Genomic DNA, 20,617 nt, shown 5'->3' with positions numbered 1-20,617 from the left:
ATGAAAATGTAGATGTAAATGAAGAAGCCATCTCAGAGTGGGCTCACTTTCCAATTTTAAAATTCATTTTGAGGATCAAATGGGTAGAATAGTCTTTTCAGAAAAGATTTTTGGATAAAATGAGCTATTTTTGATAGTTTTTAAAATGAGCTCTGAATTTGAAATTTCATACCCCATTGCAAAGCAAATCTAGTTTAGAATTTGAAAAACCAAGTTTGAAAAGAATCCAGATTGTTTTCTCGAGAAAATATTTCCAAATTTAGAATCTCAGGGCAAAAATGTCAATTTTGGAAACCCAGGGTTCAAAGTTGAATTTTAAAAACTTTAAAACTCAAATCTGGATTGAAATTTTCAAAACTGGAGTTCTGGATCTCGAAAATAAAATGAATTATGATGAAATGTTATGAAATGATGAAAAATGATGAGAAATGATATGAAATGATATGAAATGTCATGCGAAATGCTAACCCTGAATGAAGAAATTTGGATATTAAACCCCGATTAACAGTTGTATCAGTTTAGAAAATGATAACTTTGACAAAAATGGGCAAAATGGTTCAAGAAATGATTTTTGTCTCTGTCGGGCCAGAGTGACACTGAAAATTAGGGTTTGTACTGATTTGAACTAGATTGAGTTGGGTTTTAGGGTTTCAGAACTCAACTGGACTGGCAAGACATTGACTCAACTAAACTCCTTGATTGAATTATTAAGAAAAGCTATCATTTTTAGAGAAATAGTCACTGGAGTGAAGTGAATTATAGACCAGAGCTGGGTTTGAGCTAGAACAAAGATCAGTAATACTGAGATGAACTAAAATTGAAGCTTGAACACTAGCTTAATTGACTGGACTCAGCTCAATTTCAGCTAAATGAGCTAAAATGGGCTAAAATGAGCTTCTAGACACTTGGAAATGGTTTTGAACTAAAACTGGAGCACTTAAACTTCTGGTGAGCTCAAGCTAGATTCAGAGGAATATAACTGACTCGGAGACAATTGGCTTGGATTTAAGTGAGAAATGAGCTCATTTCTAAAGAAATGATACCATTTTGGTAGGAATGGTTAGAAATGAACATGGTCTGCTCATCGTGAGCTCAGCCGAGCTAGAAATGACAGACATTCTAATTGTTCTGAGATTGAGAATGGGCTTGGTCGATTCTAAATGACAGGGTTATAGGATGACCCAGGGGTAAAATGGTAATTTTCTTAGTAAAAATGGGTAAAATAGTGATTTTCTAAAACAGACTCAGGGTTGGACTCCTATACTGACCTATCAAGGTTAACATCTGCATGAGGAGGGTTGTTTGAGCATGGATAAGGAAAATTTGGGGTGTTTAAAGATGCCCCTCTTTGCTACTAAGCCAGTTTAGGGCTGAGCTTAGTGGTAAAGAAATACACACCAAATTTGAGTTATAAAAATGCTCCAGTTAGAAGGATCTGACTGGATATGAAAAAATTAGTCCTGATAAAAATGGTAGATATGGAATGAAGAATAAAGAAGAAAGATTTACTTCAAAGAAGTGAGATTCAGGTTTTGCCCTTAACCTGGATGAGACAAAAAATACTTCATCTAGAAACGAGGCTCAGGCTTGACCCTTAACCTCATCGGGAAATAAATTACCTCACCAAAATGAGGCTCAGGTTTAACCCCTTAACCTGATTAGAAAAAATGAAATAACTCATCAAAATGAGGCTCAGGTTTAACCCTTAACCTGACCGGGAATGAAAATGATGGGATTCTCGAAAGAAGAACCCATGATGTTACCTTTAGACTTCCGCACAATGAATTCGATAGAGGTTTTGTAAAAGGATAAAAATGGGGGTCCCTAAAGCTTGAAAAGGGGTTTGATTTTGAGCACCTCATTGCTGAGACTAAATAACTTTTGAAATTGATAACCTTTTGCGAGAAAATGATTGGTGGCTTAACCTTGAGCCAAAATTGGACTGTCTATGGTGGGACAGTGGGGACACAGGGAAGTGTGCAAATCTAAGAGCCCAGGCACTCAAATTATACAAACAGAAGGGAAGGAATCTTGAAAACTCTCGTTATCAAGTCCTAAAAAGGGATGACAAATGGTGTCAGGATGTGTCAAAGATGAACCTCAAGCTCTCACTTCACGTCAGGATAACTAGAAAATGTTGTCAAAATGTTGAAATTTGTTGTTGATTCAAAGTAATAGAAATTGATGCACATTGGTGCGAAAAATATTCTCTATTTTCTACCTGAAGTATTACCTCTGATTGGGCTTAACTTCATAGAATCAAGATTCGAATTCAAATTACTTGCAATTGACTTTCTTTCAAGGAGGCTATCAATTTCTTTGATATGAACAGAAAAGAAAGAATTCTCATTGTGAAAGCCATTGATGAAAGGATATTGATAAAAGAATTTCATAAAATTTAAAGAGGTTTTTTTGGCAAACTTGGTAGTTTGATATCCTGGGATGCTTTTCTCATGATGATTTTTTACACTCTTTTTGAGACATTGAGCTTTCTTGGGTTCTTGGGGAGTTTATTACATCATCCTTCATTTCGAAGATGTTCTGGCTTTTCTCTCTTTTTTTTTGGAAGGGTACGTCACAAACTCCTTCAACTTGGAGATGTTTTGATAATTCTTTGTCTCAGGAATTATACTGATTGTATTGTCTCTTTGGTTGGATAATCTCTTGATGATAGCAGAAATTAAATATCTTTTAGGGTTTGTGGAGAGGTTTGTCGCATCCGCCTTCAACTTGGAGGTGATCTGAACTTTCCCTGAAAAGATCCGTCACAAACTCTTTCATCTTGGAGATGATCCAAAATCTTCTTTGGCTCTGGGGTCTAACTCATCCATCAGCCTTCAACTTAACAATGATTGAGAGATTCCTTTTGCAGATATTTAATTGCAGCTTAAATGATTGAGGAGATATGGAAATTGAGTGGATTTTTCTATATCACCCAGGATATTTCGACTACCTTATTACCACAAGAATGATCTTTAAAAATGTGCAACTGACTGCGATCAATATCAATCACTTATGGCTTTGCGATAACATTGAATTTTCTTTGTTAGACATATCGAGGATTTATTCTTCATCCTTTTGGTTGGCCAATAAAAAGATTTTGAATTTTGAATCTTTCTTCGTGAAAACATTGCTCTTTCAGAAGTAATGCTGAAGGTATTCTGAGGTAATTCTTTTATGCAATAAAGGTTTTGAAATCAACAAATATTTAATGACAATTTGGCAAAATGTTCTTGAAATCCTTGGTGAAAGCGAGCATTGGAGTCTGACTTAACGCATCCATGATAAAAATTCTCTTCTCCTTTCCCCAAAGGAGAAGATTCAGAAATGAGAAATAGAAAATACTTTTCTCTTCCCTAAAGTGGAAGTGTTTGCAAAATGAACTTTTGAAGAGAAATTGAGCTTTCATCAAAACTTCCTAATATTAGGCTTTTCTTATAGAAAGGGGGCCGGTAATGGTGAGGTCGGTGAATTGGTCATGAAGGAACGAGTCCATCACACTCTCCCTGAAAAGCGGGTCCTTCATGATGAAATGACCTAGTATGAAAATTGGGGGCCACAAGGAAAGCGAGCTTTTGTTGAAGCTCTCACTGAAATAAGGGTTCCTTGTGTGAGATTGAAAATTTGTTTTGCAAACGGTTCACAAAGACATGAGTCTCTTCAAACTCTCCCTGAAAAGGGGCTGAGTGAACAAATGATAGCATGCAAAAAGAATGAGCTCCCTCAAACTCTCCCTGTAAGAAGGGTCTCTCGTAAGAGAAAATGATTGAAATTGGTATTGGGTGACCAAAAGATCAAAATTGGAAATTGGAGATTGAAAATTTGAAATTAGAAATTGGAAATTGAAAATTGAAAATTGGAATATGGAAATTGTAAATTGGAAATTGGAAATTGAAAATTGAAAATTGAATGACCCGAAGATCGAAATTGGGAATTGGTTGACCCCAAGGTTGAAATTGGAAATTGATTGACCTGATGGTCGAAATTGAAATTAGAAATTAGAAATTAAAAATTGGAAATTGAATGACCCGAAGGTCGAAATTTGGAAGTTTGAATGACCTGGAGGCCAAAATTGGTATAGATCTTGAATTTTAAGGAAGTCATGGAGAATAATTCAAGTTTATCCATTAGCCTGAGCAGGAAAAGCTTGATGCAAATGCAAATTGATGCAAATGAATGCAAATGAATGCAATTGAATGCCAATGTATACAAATGAATGCAAAATGATGGAAATGGGTGCACATGCGTGCAAAATGAGAGATTTATTTGATCTTGCCCACATACAAGATATTTTTAGACAAAAGACAAAATTTTGAAAAATACCCCAGTGTAACTGGGAAAGAAGAATTTGACCATTATTGAAAAATTATATTGAGAAATTACAGAGAATTGATGATTTTAAGTATAGAATTTTTTCAAATGTTGAGCATTGATGGGATCTGGCAGTTTCACTCCATCGGCATTGATGAGCCGATATGAAATGCGGGGTAATGCCTCTTTGACAAAATAGGGACCTTCCCAATTTGGTGACCACTTGCCACCTGGGCAGTGCTTGAGATAGGCAGTTGATCTGAGTACTAGATCATTGACTCAGAATTTCCTTTCAATGACAGATTTTGCATATTGTCTGGCTATCCGCTGACGATATGATTGAGAGTGCTCCATTGCTTTGAGCCTTTTCTCATCAAGAAGATCAAGTTGTACCAGTCGCTGTTGTTGATATTGATCAAGTGGTAGCTCTAAAAGTGATACAAACTTTAGAGCGGGTTTTTGAACATATAGAGGCAGTACTACTTCAGTTCCGTAGACAAGTTCTAACGGAGTAGCATTGGTTGGAGTACGAATTGTGGTTTTGTATGCCCATAATGCATCATGGATCTTCTCATGCCAATCACGGTCTGTTTCCAAAGTTCGCTCCAGGATTCGAATCAGAATTTTATTGGTCGCCTCTGCCTGACCATTCCCTTGAGGATAATAAGGAGTGGAGAAATGATGATGGATTCTAAACTTTGAGCAGAATGTCATCATTCTCTTATTCTTAAAATGACTGTCATTATTCGACACAATATTGTGCGGTATGCCGAAACGACAAAGGATATTCTTGTGGATGAATGAGACCACATGTCGACCTTCTACTGTGCATATGCGTAGAGTGACAGCTTCTACCCATTTAGTGAAATATTCTATTACGGCAAGAAAATATTTATGGCCATTTAAAGCAGAGGGAGTGATGGGGCCCACAACATCAAAGGCCCACATAGAAAATGGCCATGGAGAGGCGACAGATTGCAAATATGTTGCTGGCGTATGAATAGAAGGTGCATGCATCTGTCATTAAATGTCGTTCTTCACAAAATGATAGCAGTCTTGCTGCATAGTATTCCAGTAATACCCTGCTCGGATGATCTGCTTGATAAGAGTTTGGTAGCCGACATGACCACCACAAATGCCTTTGTGTGCTTCCCGCACAACCTTTTTAGCTTCTTCTTCGTCCAAACATCTAGAATACTCAGAACTGAATCCACAACAATAGAGAACATCGACAAGAATAAAATATCGGGCAAACATGCACTGAATTGCTCGTTGCTCTTTCTTTGAGAGTTCTGGAGAAAATTCGCCAGTTTCAATGAAATTCTTGATGTCATGATACCAGGGCTTCTTCTTTTGCTTAGCCTAGTTTATCTGCTCTGTTGGGATGAAGGCAGGTTGGTCAAGCCTGCCAATTTCAAAAGGGCGACAGGATTCTCCGCTCTTGAAAGACATAATGGAGCCCAAATTGGATAAACTATCTGTAACTTGATTGAAGTCTCTCTTGATATGGAAAAGTTGGAATTCTTCAAAATTATTAGCAAGTGCTGAGATGATCTTTTGATAGGAAAGTAATTTCTGGTCCTTCACTTGACATTCGGCTAGGACTTGATTGACGATAAGCAAAGAGTTTCCGTAGGCATGTACTCTCCTGACATTGAAGTATTATAGAATTTTCAGACCTTGTATCAGAGCTTCATATTCGGCCATGTTATGAGTGCACTGGAAATCTAATTTGAGAGAAAAGGGGATCATCTCCTTCTCAGGTGTGATTAGTAAGATCCTGATTCCTATCCCCGCCATATTCTTGGAACCATCAAAGAATAAATTCCAAACTGGAGATTGTTGAATATTATAGATCCGCTCATCGGGGAAATCATCCTCGACTTTAACATCATATGCCAATGAAAAGTCTGCTAATTGATCTGCAATTGCTTGGCCTTTGATAGATTGTTGTGAGACATATCCCAAGTTATATTGCATTAATAGGACTTTCCACTTGGCGATTCGTCCACTGAGAAAGGGTTGCTCGAGAATGTACTTGAGTGGATTTAATTTTGACAGGATCTTAACTTCAGATGCCAGCAAGTAGTGCCTCAACTTCTAACACATCTATACCAGAGCTAGACATGTCTTCTCTATCTGAGAATACTTCTTCTTATAATCAATGAAGGTCTTGCTCACATAGTAAATAACATGTTCTATCAAGTTGCCTTCTTCATATTGTGCCAAGAATCCCCCACAATCAACTTGGTTAACTGAGATATATAGCAAAAGGGGTTTCTCCAATTCTGGCGGTTTTACGACAGAAGGATTGAGCAAATACTTGTTGATATGCTCAAATGATTGTTGGCACTCTAGTCTCCATTCGAACTTTACTCCCTTTCTGAGTAAATGATTGAAAGGCTCACATCTCATGGCCAAATTGGATATAAATCGGTGAATTGATTGCATGCGTCCTTGAAGGCTACGCAATTCTTTGAGATTTGTTGGAGGCGGCATGTCAATGATGGCCTTTGCCTTAGCAAGATCCACTTTTATCCTTTTTTTGCTGACCAAAAAGCCTAACAACTTGTCGGATTCAACTCCAAAAACACATTTTTGATGTTTGAGTCTTAACTTATAGAGAATGAGCCGCTTGAAAACCTGATCGAGAGCTTTAATGTGATCTTCTTCTTCCTTGGATTTTACCATAATATCATCAACATATCCACCCATGATTGTGTGTATCTGATCATGGAAAATGATGGCCATAGTATGCTGATAAGTTGCTCTAGCATTCTTGAGCTCAAATGGCATGACTGTATAACAAAAAGTCCCCCAAGGACTAGTGAAAGATGTCTTGGACTGATCACGAGCGACCAACTTGATTTGATTGTATCCAAAATATCCATCCATAAAAGAGAACATGGTGTGACCCACCGTGCTATCGATCAAAAGATCAATATTGGGAAGTGAATAATCATCTTTGGGAGTCGCTTTGTTGAGATCTCTGAAGTCGATGAAGATTCGAAATTTTCCATTCTTTTTGGGGGCAGCGATAATATTTGCTAGCCAGTCTGGATAATCAATGGTTCGAATGAACCCTGCTTTGAGTAAGTCTTTAAGTCCTTCCTTAACTTGTTGTTTCACTCGAGGATCCATCTTTCTTAACTTTTACTTAACTGGCCTGACATCCAGTTTCAGAATGAGGCGATGCTCAACCAATTTGGTATCCAGACCTGGCATGTCTTCATAAGTTCATGCAAACACTTCTTCATGCTGTTTGAGAAAATTGGTGAGCCTTTTTTTCTCTTCCGGGTTCAAACTGTTGCTGATCTTGAGAATTTTGAGATTATCTTTCGATCCAATATTGATGTCCTCAGTCGGATCTTGAACTAAGGATGATGGTTCATCTTGTTTTTGACATGATGCAAACTCGGGTAATTCTTGAAGGGCTGAATCGAACTCTGTGGATTCTTCTGACTGCATTCTGCCCTTGCTTTGACCTGATGAATCACTGTCGGCTTTAAAAAGGCATTTGGATTAAGAACGAGCTTCTTGATAGATCAGGAAGACATTCTGAAAATTGGAGAATAAATTGTATTCAGGGAAATCACCCATCATAAAACAATTTGCTTTTGCTGAGAAAATAATTGAAAAAATAAAAGAGTAAAATAATGACAAATTTGTGAAGATTTGATAACGAGAAGTAAGAAGACAAATGGCATCGAGATAGATGAAGAAAATTTGCAATTTTATTGAAAAATTGAATTGATCAAATGATAATGAAACAGGATATCATCCCGGTGCGAAGACAAAAGAATAGAAATGAAAAGACAGTGAATGCCCTTCGTGCACTCCTTTGACGAAAACAATGCTCTTCTATGATCTTTTTCCAGTGAAACCCAATCCTGCTCTACGAGGATGATGCTTAAATATTACTGGCTCCAAACGACCATCTTCTTTCTTGCCCAAGCCTCTGAAGGGCTGATAATCATGTTTCAGCAACAGATCAAATCTCTTTTTGGCCTTCATGAACTGCGGGAATAGGGGATGATCTTTGAATGTGCTATAATCCAATCGACAAACAATTTTGAAAAACTGTGGTCCCTGCCACTAAACTCTGGCCACGGTATGCTCTGGCAATTCTGTCATTTGCAGTATCTCTAGATTTGTTCTGAGGCTGACTTCATCAATTTCCCTAATGCTAGGGATTTCTATAGTAAAGGAAGGTCTGAGGATCATGGGTTGTGCAAGTCCTTCTTCAGGATCTTCTCCCAGAATTATTGTGATCATACTACCCTTAGACCATTTGATGCACTGATATAGAGTGGATGGCACCGCGTTCGCGTTATGGATCAATGTTCGGCCTAGCAGCAGATTGTATGAAGGTGGCATATTGACCACGTGGAAAATGACTGAATAATTGATAAAGATTTCCAAGAAGGTTTTTCTCTTTGCGGTCTGCCTGTTGATGTCTATTTTGAAATTGTTGTAATTTTGAAAAGATTTTTATATATAAAACATGTGAAAACCAGACATCAAATAATAAAAACCGGTTCTCACTAGTGGATGAGACCGAGTTGAACTCAGGGAACGTGAATATTTCATATTCAAGCACATAAATCTAAACTATTCTTTATTGCCACATTATTAAATGTAAAATGTACAAGAAAAGTAAAAACAACTAACTATTACAACAAATGAATACCCTTCGCAGAGGGCATAAAATGCAATATTTACAAACCCAGAATTAAATTCCTAATTCTATACGAAAAACAAACTTCTACTCTTGTGCTTCCGTGTCGCGTATGCGCTTCAGCTCCACTCCTGTGCTATCCTGCACAAATCAATCAAACACAAGCAGTACAAGAGATAGAAATAACAACTATATTAAACATATTATACTAATCAAATGCTAACAACACTGAAAGATATCATCAAAGGAATCTCATGACAATTAAAACTATATTGAACTACTGACAATTAACTAAGTCTAAGACTAAAAGTAATAAAAAACACAACTAAGTAATCAATTACAACTAAGTAAATTTCATTATCTAATATTGAATAACTGCTTTATTTAACTAATCAAACAATCTAAAAATTACACCCAGTTAACACATGAAATGAAACTTGTAAAAAAAACACGAAGAGTTAACAAAAATAGGAAATGACTTAAGAACTGGAAAACGAATATTAAAAAAAATTAAAACAAATGGTTTAATACAGGAAAATGCAATAAAGAAAGGCAGGACATGAAATGATTTAAAACTGGAACTTAAAGAATGAAAAACAGGAAATCGACAATTATGAAAATGAAAGATAGAAAAAAAATTGAATTAACAAAAACAACACCAGGAAATTAGGTAAATGAGATAAGATCTACACTAACAATGAAAACAGGAAATGAAGAAATGACAATAACAAATGACTTAAGAGTACAACAGAAATTCCAAAGAAACTGAATCAAAATAGGAAATCATGCTGAAATGAAAGCAAACAGGAACCGACTCAATTGAAAAGCAGGAAATTAGAAACAATTAAACAAATCAGGAATTGAAATGTATTGAAAAACAAGAATTGAAAAGGTTGAAAAATAGGAAATCAAGTTAAACAAAACTGAAAAATGAAATAATAGAAAATAGGAAATGAATGTTAAAAGCTGGAAAAATGAAATGAACAAACAAGAAACTCAGAAGAACAGGAAAGCAGGAAATGATTAAATTGAACTATGTAGAAACAGAAAATTACAGAGGAAAAAAAATACAGGAATTCAAGAATTAACAAACAGGAAAACAGGAAAATACGATCAAAACAAACAGAAATTTAAGCTTTAACAAATGAAAAAAAACATTAAATCTGAAAATGAACAACGCAGAAAAAAAAACAAGAATTAAAAAAAAAAAAAACAGGAATTTAATCTGTGCGATGAATGAAAACAGGAATTAACAAACAACTAATGAACGAAACTTATGAAACTTAAATGCTAACAAACAAATTAAACAGAATTACATATGAATCAAAAAAATCTAACTAAAGAATCAACGAAACAGAAGATCGGACGAATGAATGTGAAAGAACATAAGATCGGACTATGAACAGAAAAAAAATTGGGAATAACAATTATCTATAAATTTTTTTTTTCGTTTTTCACACAGAATCAATTGAGCAGGAAAAAGATGAAGATGAAGAATCTGAATAAGAAGAAGAAGATGAAGATGACTTGCCGTAGTTTCAGAGGGGTTAGAAAAGAAGTGGACTCCTCCCGTACGCCGTCGCCGTAGCTGGAAGCCTCCACCGGAAACAGGGAAGAAGAGAGAAATAAGGAGAAGGGGAAGAAGTGGTAAGGAATGGTGGAGGAGAAGGGTTAGAAGAGAGGGTTCTGGCGCACAAAGGGGGAGACAGGGAAATTTTTTCCTTCTGTGGGTTTTTAAAAGAGCAAACCGTTTTGAACCGGTTTGTTATTATTTTTCAAAAATAAAAAAAAAACACTCCATAAAAAAACTATTTGCAGAAAAACTCATTTGACTAAAAAATATAACTACTCTAATTTTTATAACTATTTATATGTATATTTAATTTTTTTCTTCTTTTCTATAAAGAAAATCAAAATGATTTTATTAACAATATAAAAATGTATACTAAATTACAAAATAAAGCTATTTTTCTCTATTTTCTCTATTTTTATTTTTTTATTAAAATGCTCTATCCTAGCATATAGATGGGTTTTTTAATTGATTTTAATATGAAATCATGCATGTTTTTATGTAAAATGTACCTAAAATCTATGCATGATCACTTGTGATTATCGAACCTATAGTTGGTAATCGGGTCCGGGATGTACTCTTCTTCTTTGATGCCCAGAGCTTTAGCTGTTATTTCTGGGCATATGTTGAGGCTACTGCCTCCATCAACCAGCACATGGGGGACAGTCATTCCCCTAGTTTAGATAACAATGTACAGAGCATTGTTGTGAAAGGCATGAGGCTTCGGCAGATCCTTATCTAAAAAAGTGATTGGAGCATTAGTCATGGCCTGGTTGACGATTTGGGCCACATCTTCGGGAGTAGTGCTCAGCTTCACTTTAATCTTCCACAGTAAGTCATCTAATACATGCTGATGCTTGGCGAAATCCTGGGCTATATCCAAAATTGAGACATTGGATAGGGCAGTTATTGGTTTTGGCGTAGAGGTCTCGCCCTTTTCTGGAGTAGATTTGATGAAGCATTTCGGGAATCCTGGAATTCCTCTGGCTACTTCAAGGGATGCCTTGGCGATTTTTGACGATACATTCAGCTTGCCGAAGGCTGAAATAAAGTCCATTTTCTGAGTATTGAAATCAGATTGCTGTAGCACAAGGACCTGATATTGGACTTGCGTGTCTTGGTTGGAGCATGGACTGATGTGCTCCTACGACTGAAAAGGTTGTTTAGAGATAATTGTCGTGTTATGAGGGAGAAATGGTTGCTTCATGATATTCATATTCTCATCCTCTGCACCCTCTATCAGAAGATTCTTGTCAATAAAATCCTGGACGATTTCTTGAGAACAAAGCAGTTCTCAGTGTTATGCCCCACTGTTCTATGAAACTTACAAAATTGATCCTTGAATTTCCCCATGGGCACAGGAGGATCGACCAGTCTGATAAATTTGACCATGTCTTTGGTCAACATGTACTCGAGCATAGTCTCGAGTGATTGGTCTAGTGGAGTGAATTTTCTATCATAGCTCCACCCCTCATGTTTCACCTTTTCACGGGATTTTGGTCTCTGCTCTAGCTGAAGTGGTTTATTGAATTGAGGGACTGACTTGCCTTTTGAGTTATTTATATGAGGGTTTGAATCCCCTGCCCTGTAACAGTAATCTTTGTTCTGTCCCTTGCGATGATTGTTTTTTCTGACAGAATGGGTAAAATCTTCCTCTGATCATTCATATTACTGTTCTTGGTAAAAGTGAAGCCTTTATAGACTCTGTTTTCCATACTTAACTTGAGCCATTCAGCTCGTTCTGTCAACTCGATGAATGTTCTCGACGATGCAGTAGAGATATGACCTCTCAAAGGCTGGAGATCAACGACAAAGCATGTCCCTCTGATATGAGATCTCTCATTTTGTTGCATGATGACCTTCATCGATGAATGAAATCTCTGGCCTTCTCATTTTTCCTCTGCTTGAGGCTGAGAGGTGACTGAGGGTGGGAAGTGCCTCAACATTGAAGAGAAATCGCTCGATGAACATATTTACCACTTTGTCAAAATCTTTTAACTCAATTGGGTTTACATGCTCCAAGTACCATTTTGCTGTCATACCCTCTAGACTGCGAAGGAAACAAAGGAAAAGTGCCTGATTATCTTGCTTAAACTTTGCGCATTCAGCGAAAAACATAGCCAGATGTGCCTTTGGGTCACTAGATCCATCAAATTTGATGAACTTTCTGAGGAGATTCTCAAGATTGTCGTCCCCATCCAAACCATCATAGAAGTCTTCACTGGTGAAGACTTTGTTGCTCTTGTCGCGGGCTTGCGTATCCTTAACCATTTTAACCACATCCCTGAGTTGTGATTGGTCAGAACCATTGGCAGATTGTTCTCTGAACTTGTGGGCTGACCCCTGCCCCTGTGTGGATTTGCAGAATATAGGTTGTGTTTCGAATTCTTCATTTGTGCCCTCTATTGATTCATCTTTATCTAACGTAAGAGTATTCTAAATATGTTTCTTGGATAGCTTCAAAACCTTCTTGAGTGCCCGACCTTTTGCCTTCTGCTTAACCTGGGTCTTTTCTGTACTAGCTTCGGCTTGCTCCGCCAGCATCTTGTTCATCATCTTTTTAAACATGACATACATTTGAGGATCAATGCCATCATTTGCTTGCTTTTCCTGACTTTTGACTGATCGCGGGGAATCCAGTTTCTCTTCCGAAACCATTAATACTATGCGGTCTTCTTTCCTGACCTAGTTTGGACCATTAGATTTTTGCAAATGCTCTCTACAGAGCAAAGTTGATGGTTAGGCTTTGGAGAGAGATTTTGATTGGAAGAAAGTATTTGCTGAGATTTTTGGTAGACAATTGAAAGAATATCTCATTAATAGGGATTAAGTCATCGTTGGAATTACGACAATTGCATTGTCATTCTTTTATAAAGAAAATAAGCAACTGAATATTATGCCTTGTTACCTAGGAGAGGTCGTCAAACCAAGAATGAAGAATTTAAATGATTTTTTTACACTACAACAAAGCAGTAGATTAGCGACGACCACATTCCATCGCGAATCCGTCGCTAATCCATCGCTAACCATGTTAGCGACGAATTAGCGACAACGCGGCGACAGTATGCTTACGTCGCGAATATTTCGACGCTAACTGGCGACGGAATAATTCCGTCGCCAGGTCCGTCGCTAATTGCGACGGAATAACGAGCGCTATATTCCATCTCCAATCCGCCGGTACTAAACGGCGACCACGGCTTGGCGACGGATTTAATTCCGTCGCTAGATTAATATGAATAGCGACTGATGGTTCCGTCGCTAAGCCATCGCTAGATTAATATGAATAGCGACGGAATCATCCGTCGCTAATCCATCGCAAACACGAAAAAAAATCAAAAAAAAAAATATTTAAAAATTAATTACCGAGAACTGTACAATTTCTATTTCCTGTACAATTTATATTTCCTGTAAATAAAAAACAAACCACACAAAAAAATTCATATAACAAGTATCTATAATAATTAATCGTTCCACCTTAAAATTAAGAAGTTTAATTATTTACAATTCAACAATTACAATTAGGAAAAATAAAAAAAATAGAACTTCTTCAACACAGTCCTCTAATCATCGCCAAGATTTTGTGCGTCTTCTTGTTCATTGTCTTTATCGGTCCCTTCAGCTCCACTACCCTGATTATCGCTAGCAGCCTACACAATAAAAGAACAGTCAGTATTGATAAACAAAATATAATGAAATAAATTACACACTATATGTGATTCTATCATGTACTCATGTGTGATCTAAGGCAATAAAAAAACTCTATATGTGATTCTATCATGCTCATATGTGTGCTAAGGTAGTCAAAAAATTGAATATGTGATTATAGCATGTTCATATGTGTTCTAAGGCATCTAAAAAAACTCTATATGTGATTCTACCATGCTCAGATGTGCTTTAAGGCAGGCAAAAAACTATATATGTGATTCGATCATGCTCGTATGTGTGCTAAGGCAGTAAAAAAATTGAATATGTGAATATAGCATGCTCATATGTGCTCTAAGGCAGGCAAAGCCAAAAATTTTATATGTGATTCTATCATAAATGATATATAACATGTTCATATGTGTTCTAAGGCAGTTAAAAAACTCTATATGTTATTATAGCATGCTCATATGTGTGCTAAGGCAGTCAAAAAACAGAATATGTGATTATAATATGCTCATATGTGTTCTTAGGCAGTCAAAAAACTGAATATGTGATTATAGCATGCTCATATGTGTTCTAATGCAATCAAAAAAACTTTATATGTGATTCTATCATGCTCATATGTGCTCTAAGGCAGACAAAAAGTTAAATATATATATGTGATTCTATCATGCTCATATGTGTGCTAAGGCAGTCAAAAAATTGAATATGTGATTATAGCATGTTCATATGTGTTCTAAGGCATATAAAAAAACTCTATATGTGATTCTACCATGCTCAAATGTGCTTTAACGCAGGCAAAAAACTATATATGTGATTCGATCATGCTCGTATGTGTGCTAAGGCAGTAAAAAAATTGAATATGTGAATATAGCATGCTCATATGTGCTCTAAGGCAGGCAAAGCAACTTTATATGTGATTCTATCATGCTCATATGTGTGCTAAGGCAGTAAAAAAATTGAATATGTGATTATAGCATGTTCATATGTGTTCTAAGGCATCTAGAAAAACTCTATATGTGAATTGGTAAAAAACCCTTCGCAGAGCGATTTTTAAATGCATCTCCCGCCCACTTATCGCACATTTCATCCCAGTAATCTCTCCTGATAGTAATAGGACCATGGCCCTTCCACAGTAATTGATCATTTACTACGCCAGATGCTTTTTTTGCTGCAGTCTTCATAGTGTGCAGCATGTCTGCAAATCGATTGGCAGCCACCTTCTGCCACACCTTCCTTGCATCATTTTCTTCCACCGTAGTTGCAAAGCGATTCGAAGCCTACAAATATTTTCAGAAAGTTAGTAGACATTGCTTAAATAAATTAAATATGAAACACATTAACTATGAGGAACAACTGTATACCATGAATGAGGACCACAATCTGTCTAGCACCTCCTTTGGGTACTCTTTCCATTGAGCAACTGGTCCTGGTAGATGTTGAAGAAGTGAATTCCTAATCTCCCATACTATTTCTTGTGGCTCAAACCTCGTGTTGCACATGAATTGTTACACAGTAAATATCAATATAAAATATTTAAAAGATATGCAATAATTGAAAACAAAATACTTACGGTCGATTATCGATATACACTATTCGAATGAGTCTTCTTGTGCCAGCCTGAGAAGACCCTGTTTCCTGTGTTGGCTGTTGACTTATGCGATCAACTGGTGTAGGTGGGTCGTGTACAGGCGCAACATCATCTGTAAAAAAATACATTAGAAATTCTCAGAATGTGCATTTGAACTAATCAAGCATCTAATTAGTTATATGATATACCTATCACAGGAGCCCGTGAAGATGAAGGTTGAGCCTGGCTACTACTGGATGAGCGACCACTATAACCTCCATGAACCATATTCTAACAAATAACATATGTCATACAATACATTCAAATAATTCACATCAAGTATTACAATGCATTCAAGTCATTCACATCAAGCATTGCAATGCATTCAAATAATTCAAATCATTGACATCAAGTATTGCACTAATTCAAATCATTCGTTAATTGCATAAATTATAATACATTCAGATAATTGAAATCATTCACATCAAGTATTACAATGCATTCGAATCATTCGTATCAAGTATTACAATACATTCAAATAAAATTTTTAATCATTCACACCAAGTATTGCAATACAACTCACATCAAGTATTACAATGCATTTAAATAGAGGTTTGTAGTATAAGATTTTGCTCACTAGCTTGAGAATTCTTCCTCGTCACTAGTTTGACTTTCTTCTTCTTCTTCTTCTTCTTCTTCTTCATTGTTTGCCCATCCACTTGGTATATCATTTGGATCACATTCCTCTATGAATGTTTCATCAGCCAATGGAGATATGACATGTATATCATGCGCAACATCGTGACCATAAGCGAAGTCACAGACATCATCTGATTGATAGTAATCACTGTCTTCAGCTAACTCATCTTCCTGTAACTGATCATACTCGGGGTATAGTTTGGATTTCACCTTGCAAACTGCCCACCATTTATTTCTATCTGACTTTTTTATACTCGGATATGAAGTATAATAAACTTGTTGAGCTTGCGAGGCTAATATGAATGGTTCATATGTTCCAAACCTGGATTTATGATTCACCTCCACAATGCCTGAAGCTTTGTCGAGTCTTGTTGCAGTTGGATCAAACAAATGACACTTGAATACCGTAACCCTGTTATTCATGCCTAAGTAAGTCAACTCCATTATTTCCTCTATAACACCGTAGTAATCATGTTCATTTTCACCGTAGCTGCTACCCTTGACACACACGCCACTATTTATCGTTGATTTGTTTATACCGTAGTCTTTTGTATAGAATCGATAACCATTTACGATATACCCGTTGTAGCATTGCACAACTTTGGTCGGACCATTTTCTAAATCACATATTCATTGATCTTTAACATCACCATTGCGAACCTACGCACAAACATAAACAATGATTGTGATCACGATCAATTAAGTAACTTAGTGTTGTTTATAAGTACAAAATTTATGTTAGCTTCTTTACCAACTGTTTCAACCACTCCACAAACTTAGTTTCACGTTCTTTTTGTACTTCTGCATCAGTGAGATGTGAAACTTCATTTCGCAACTCCAGATCAAATCGTCTGCAAACCACAATTACTTATATTACCGAGTCATGTATCCACATATAGAACATAAAAGGATTTATAATTGAGTTGCATATACATATACTTACTCGATGTATGGGTCGATCGCTAAGCAATTAAAAAGAATATAGATGTGTGTTGCATCTTGCTCTCGATCTGTCAATAGTCTTGATCGGCAACTACCAAATGCATGCCCAAGTGGTTGAAATATGGACAGCTTGTCAGCTACAGTTACTTGTTCTCCATCATCGTTACGGGGCGGGCATGTGTAACGTGTTGGAATATGAGGTTCGAAGTACATAGATGAGAAATTTGAAATCTCTTCTAAAGTGTACGCCTCACAAATAGAGCCTTCTACTCTTGCTTTATTACGAACCTTTTTTTTAGGTCGAACATGCATCTGACAAGAATATACATTTCAAATTTTAAATATCTGTCATTAAAGAGACAAATATAAAAAAACATATACCTTTCAAATAGGTACATCCATCGATATTGCACAGGACCACCAACCCTTAGTTCATATGGCAGATGTATGATCAAATGTTCCATAACATCGAAAAATGCTGGCGGAAATATCTTTTCTAACAGACAAACAGTGGTGATGACAGAGTCCTCGAGATTCTTTACATCTGATACAATGACCTCCGATGCGCACAATGTTCTGAAAAATCCGCTCAACTCAGACAATACCCCCCATATAGGTTTGTCTAACATATCATGGAATGCTAGGAGTATCAATCGTTGCATAAAGATATGACAATCATGGCTCTTCAACCCATATAACTGTCCATCGTCAATCTTCACAGCCCGAGCAATGTTAGAGACATATCCATCTGGAAATCTCAGTTGTCTCAACCATTGACATACATGTTTTATTTGATCAGGTCCGAGCACGTACTTCGCCTTTGGTTTCAGTACTTTGCCATTATACTCTTTGAGTTCCAATTCTGGTCTTTTACATATTAATTTTAAATCCATACGGGCCTTCGAATTATCCTTCGTTTTTCCTTTAATATTCATTATTGTATTGAACACATTATCAAACACATTTTTCTCTACATGCATCACATCCAAATTATGTCGTATCAATAGGGTCGGCCAATACGGTAGTTCCCAAAAAATAGATTTTTTCGTCCAATTGTGTTCCTTCCCAAATCCACGGAAGGGTGTAGGACTGCGGGCATCTGTTAATACATCTGGAAAGTATCACAATCTTCTTAAAATCTCTATGCCAGACAATCTTGAGGATGGACCTTCCGTTTCAGTTGTGCCTGCTGTAAATGCATTCTTTTGACGTCGGAACGGATGATCGCTGGGTAGAAATTGACGATGGCAATCAAACCAGCAAGGCTTCCTTCCATGCCTCAATCTAAAAGATTTGGAATCCTCCATGCAGTACGGACAAGCCAACCTCCCATGTGTGCTCCAACCAGATAACATACCATATGCAGGGAAGTCACTGATTGTCCATAGAACAACGGCCTTCATGTTGAAATTTTGTTTTTTATGGGCATCATACGTGGTAACACCGTCATCCCACAGTACTTTTAATTCATCAATCAATGGCCTTAGATATACATCAAGATTTTGGCCAGGTGAGGTCGGACCAGGGATCAACAGAGACAAGAAAAGATTTGGACATTTCATACACAAGCTTGGTGGAAGGTTGTATGGAGTTACAAATACTAGCCAGCATGAGTATGGAGTTGATCTACCCCCAAATGGATTAAATCCATCTGTACATAGACCGAGTCTAACATTTCGCACTTCCATTGCGAAGTTATGATGAGTACGATCAAAGTGCTTCCAAGCTTCACCGTCAACAGGATGTGTGATCTTGTTTTCATCGTGTCGAACTTTATTTGCATGCCATCTCATGTGTTTAGCTGTCTTTGAAGACATATACAATCGCTGCAATCTAGGAGTGATAAGAAAGTAGCGGAGCGACTTGTATGAAACTTCCTTTGATCTCGTGCTACCATTGCCTCTTGTCTTTGGCTTGAACCGAGGATGCCCACATGACGGGCATGATATGTCATTTTCCTACTCCTTGAAATACAACATGCAGTGATTTGGACAAACATCAATCTTCTTGTAACCCATATCTAGAGCGTTGACCATAACTTTCGCACGATAGAAATTTTGTGGCAATTTCTCATCTTTAGGCAACATACTCTTCACAATCATGCACAAACGGTCAAAACATGATTGACTCAAATTATACTCGGACTTCAAATTCATTAGTTGAAGAACTGCAGACAAGATAGTGTGACTCTCACAACCGTTCCAAAGTGGCTCATCAGCATCTTTAAGTAAATCATAAAATCTACTAGCTGCATCGTTTGGTGATTCTTCATCTACGGCAGTTCTTACATCACTAGAACTCATAGCAGAACCCAGTTCTGTTCCTGCAGCATCAAATATCAAATTCGTATATGGATTATCGTGCACCACATTCACCCGTGCATCAAAATCGTTTCTAAATTCTTCTCCATGAAACGTCCAGTTCTGATAATCACTCACAAAACCCTTCCTGTATAGGTGATGTCTAACGCCATGAGGTTCTACAAATTGATTATTCTTACAAATCTTGCAGGGACACCTAATCCGACCTGTGGGATCTACCGTACTGACACTCGTCGTTGCAAATTCAATAAAACTATCGACACCATCCATATATTCATGCGATAACTCATTGTCCACTATCCTACGGTACATCCATTCATGGTTTGCAGTCATTCTGTCGTATGATGTTACGAATAGTATCCTAACGAATTAAGAAAAAAACAATCAGAATGCTACGATGAAGAAAATATCAAATTTATCATGCAATATACTATGTCAAACAATAACAAGAATTTTGATGCATGCATTGATAACTTAATATTTTTATGTGCAAACTATTAATGACACGATACAATCATTTGAAGCATGCTTTTATTATAAAATTTCACATGGAAGTCAAAATCAAATTGAAAGTAACTACATGCAAGCATGGATACAATTACATCAAACATTGCAATACATCATAATCATTCATATCAAATAAATGGCAAACATGTACCTGCAGCAAACACACTTCAATATCTCACTAACTACTACCATGCTTAGCATGGACTCCGTACTCCAAAAATAAGAACACTTCCATATTTCTACATTAAAATCATGCTCAGCATGATCTCCGAACTCCAACAAAGCAGTCCTAGATATCAACAACTAAGTGAGTGTGTGAACAATAAAGTGCTGCATTCAATAAATTAAATAACATGTGATACGTTTGCATCACT

Source organism: Nuphar pumila, chromosome 1, assembly GCF_984573655.1.
Source record: "Nuphar pumila chromosome 1, dmNupPumi1.hap1.1, whole genome shotgun sequence".
NCBI classification, from domain to species: Eukaryota; Viridiplantae; Streptophyta; class Magnoliopsida; order Nymphaeales; family Nymphaeaceae; genus Nuphar; species Nuphar pumila.
The sequence above is the reverse complement of the archived record's forward strand: the minus strand, read 5'-3'. Positions refer to the sequence as shown.